The following is a 3,799-nucleotide window of genomic DNA, read 5'->3' as shown; positions in this document are numbered from 1 at the left end:
ATGTCTATAAAATCAAGACTTGTGTGTTTATCTATTATCTAACAAGTCACTATGTAGACCAGGAAACGCCACTGGTAGCAGCTAGTGCAGTTCACCTATGCGCACACATTGATAGTTATTTTAATAAGTATCTCACCTTGGTGACATGAAAGACATTAACATCCTCTTTATATTGCTCAAGGAGCCATGGGATCTGTTCGAACACCTTATCTTGATGCTCTTCTTTATGCAGGAGGAGGCTCATCATAGTACCAAGGGCTTTGATAATGGCCTGCTTGACCTACATAGAGACACAGAAGTTATGTTCCTACAAATTCATTCAATATCATGCAATGGGCCCATCTTTTCTACTTCTGACGAGTGCAATTTCCCTTTTCCACTGTTGAAACAGCCCTATCTCAATATTTCCTGGTAAAGAGTTAAGACTCATGGGCTTCGTCTACACTGGCATGATTTTCCGAAAATGCTTTTAACGGAAAAGTTTTCCGTTAAAAGCATTTTCGGAAAAGCACGTCTAGATTGGCAGGATGCTTTTCCGCAAAAGCACTTTTTGCGGAAAAGCGTCCGTGGCCAATCTAGACACGCTTTTCCGCAAAAAAGCCCCAATTGCCATTTTCGCGATTGGGGCTTTTTTGCAGAAAACACTACTGTGCTGGCTACACTGGCCCTTTTGCGCAAAAGTCTTTCGGAAAAGGACTTTTGCCTGAACGGGAGCAGCATAGTATTTCCAGAAAAGCACTGACGATCTTACATGAGATCGTCAGTGCTTTTCTGGAAATTCAAGCAGCCAGTGTAGACAGCTGGCAAGTTTTTCCAGTCTAGACACAGCTATGGTGTTGGTTTCAGAATTATATTCTAGTGCACCTCACAACTTTCCCAAGTGGGATATTTCCCCAGATTAGTATGCACACTAAAACAACTCATTCCTGCTGTAACTCTACTGGAACTGAATAGACATCTGCCAGGAATGAATTTAGCCCATTCTCCTGTATTCATCTGCATGTCAGGTGACAAAACTGGAATCTATGTACACTATGTACAGACAGAATTTCCATGAGATTGTGACATTATAATCTTTTTAAAATGTTTTACATCATACTCCGTTCTATCCCAAAGAACCTGCCATTGAACTCCATCATCACAAAGAGTGCCATACACAGAGAATTTAACAATACAATTTCTCACAAAGGTTTAGAAAGCCTACAATTCTCACCTCCAAATCTTCACATGTGGTCCATTTGCTTGTCACATGACGATAGAGGGGAAGAATTTCATCACAGAATTGAGATTTACTCATTTTGAGAAATGGCCACCTTTCCCAGTTACTAAAATATAGATTTACTGCCCTTGACCATTTTTCCAGAACTGCATGGAAGGAAAAAAGACAGGCAATATGAAAAGGATGCAATAGTAATAAGGATACGTTGTTTTATCAGTGAAGACACCCAGGCTTGTAGTTTATTACAATTCCATGCCCAATTCAGGAACAGCTGATGAAATCCAATAACAGTTTTGAATTATTTCTCTTCCCTCCTTTCCGTTTCTTGTTTCTCAAAAGGCTTTCTTCTCTTTTGTCTCTCTCCATCTCTTTTTAATTCCCATCATTTGAAAACATATTTTTTTCTCCCTTGTTACCTCTTAATTAGAGCTGATTGTAAAGGTAGTTTAAATTAAATTAAAAGTGTTTACTCTTTTTTTTCAAAATTTCAAATTACAAAGATCATTCACATGTTTCAAAAATCAACAAATTTCAGCCACCTTTTTAGCTGTACAAAAACACTGAACACATCCTGATTAAAACTGTCATTGACATTTTTTCAGTTTAATATTCCATCAACTTGGAAAAAAATATGAAAAATGTAATAAAAAAACAAAATATTTTGACCAGCTGTTTTCTGAATGATTCATGTCCTCTGCAGTTATTGCTTATTTAGCCCTAAAACTGTATGATTTCCTATCGGGTTATAGTTTGTCTGCAAGATGTTCAGTGCCCCTAACACCTATTAGCTATACTGAGATTTGACAGCATTTTGCCCTAAAATTAGATGCACCCGCTGCCCTTGAAAGGAAAATTAAGGCTCAATCCTATGTTCTATGAAGCTGATGGCAAAATTCCCATTTATCTCAAAGGTGCAGGATTAATCCCTTAGGCCTGATCTACACTAAAGGGGAAAGTTGACTTAAGGTACGCAACTCCAGCTATGTTAATTATGTAGCTGGAGTTGACGTATCTTAAATCGTGTTTTCAGACTGTCCACACAGTGGAAGGTTGACAGGAGTGTTATTCCTCATGAGAAGCAGGACTACCGGTGCCAACGGGAGCACCCACTCAGTTCGAATTAGTGGGTCTTCACTAGACCTGCTAATTTGGACCCTGGTGATCAACTGCAGCAGCATTGATCTTCTGCATAGTGTAGACGTGGCCTTACTTGAGCATCAACTAAAAAGCAAAGGAAGAGAGAAGTGGAGAAGACCAGAGGACAGAGAAAGAGGGTGAAAGGAGATGATAATTAAGCAACTAAAGAGGAGGAATGGGTGGAGGGGTGGAAAACGGGAAATTTTTAAATGTAATTCAGTCTGTTGCCTGCACATTCTCCCCCAGGAATTTCCTGGCACATGGGCAGCATCAGCTTTTGTTTATTTTTAAAATATCCACAAGTCATAAAGGGCCTGAACTTACAAATGCTCAGCACCTCCAGCAAAGTAAGGAGCACTCTCAACTCCACTGAGTGCCACAGGAGCATGAGGACTCAGCCCCTGGTACAATCCAGTTCAGAGCCTGTTTGTAAACGATCAGTCACTTAACTCTGTACCAAGGCCCCTAAATATCCATTTTGGACATCTACAATAAGTGCTGGCACTTACCACCACAAAATGCTTGCCTCAGCCTGCTCTCGCCGACTAACATCCGCATGGAGCTCATGCTGTACAGGGTCATTCCCACAAAAGGAATGCACTTGAGTGCTGAAAAGAAGGACCAGAAGAAAAGGAAGACAGACAATTGACTGTTATTTGCCTTCTTACTATCGCATTTAGAAACACCGCTGGGTCGGATGCTATGGGCTCCTAGGTCATTTTGTGCTGCGTACACAAATGATAAGGCAGCAGTAAAAAATCAGTGGGGGATTTACCCTGAGGAGGAGCATTCTCCACCAATGTGCAGCTGTGCCAGATGCCCAATCCTCTCCCAGAGTAGGAGAGAGAGCACTGGGGAGGGATGAGAAATGGAATGGAGAAGAGCTCCACTAGACCTGATTTTCCTCAATCCTGTCCTTTAAGAACTTCAAATGGGGCATAAGAGCTTGCACCTTGGTGTGGATAGCTCATGGTCTAGCAACTGGAACCAGCCACAGCAGTTCATCTCATGCCCCCCAAATAGCATTCTGTGTAGCTGTACAGAGCGTGAACCTCTGTCCTTAAATGGAAGACAATAACTTTGAAACAAAAGATGGAAGTTGACATACGATAGGCTGATGATAGGTTGTCCAGCGTAATCAAAGTGAACACGTCAGACAGCTTCAGTGGATTCAGATGACATTGAAGCTCATACATCACCTCACTGAAATAGCAGCGTGCCAGAGCCACTAATGTGTTGCTCGCTGCCACTTTTAGTTCATTTGTTGCTTCCTTAAAAAATACAAAAAGAGAGAGACTGAAGTGATTAAAGCCAACTACACCAGCCAATGCTGCTCAAATGAATCAAGTTCTTATTTCTGTTTTCCACCCAACATTCTGAGAACAGAATCATGAGTCATAAATAATCATTGAATCGTTTGGCTAAACACTTGTCAGCCTTTCA

General features: G+C 41.0%; 1 long non-coding RNA gene across 1 annotated transcript; it reads right to left on the bottom strand.

Moving 5' to 3' along the window:
• Positions 1 to 1,277: 1,277 nt before the first annotated feature.
• LOC142826100 (uncharacterized) lies at positions 1,278 to 3,596 on the bottom strand. The gene is made up of 3 exons (XR_012900371.1): positions 3,465 to 3,596; positions 2,866 to 2,964; positions 1,278 to 1,365 (listed from the first exon to the last, which is right to left on the bottom strand). It is a non-coding gene; the product is annotated as an uncharacterized LOC142826100 (long non-coding RNA).
• Between the last annotated feature and the right edge of the window lie 203 nt (positions 3,597 to 3,799).

The sequence above is a fragment of the Pelodiscus sinensis genome, unplaced genomic scaffold (assembly GCF_049634645.1).
Source record: "Pelodiscus sinensis isolate JC-2024 unplaced genomic scaffold, ASM4963464v1 ctg46, whole genome shotgun sequence".
Lineage (NCBI taxonomy): Eukaryota > Metazoa > Chordata > Testudines > Trionychidae > Pelodiscus > Pelodiscus sinensis.
Note: the sequence above shows the minus strand (reverse complement) of the source record. Positions and strands in the feature narration are given on the sequence as shown.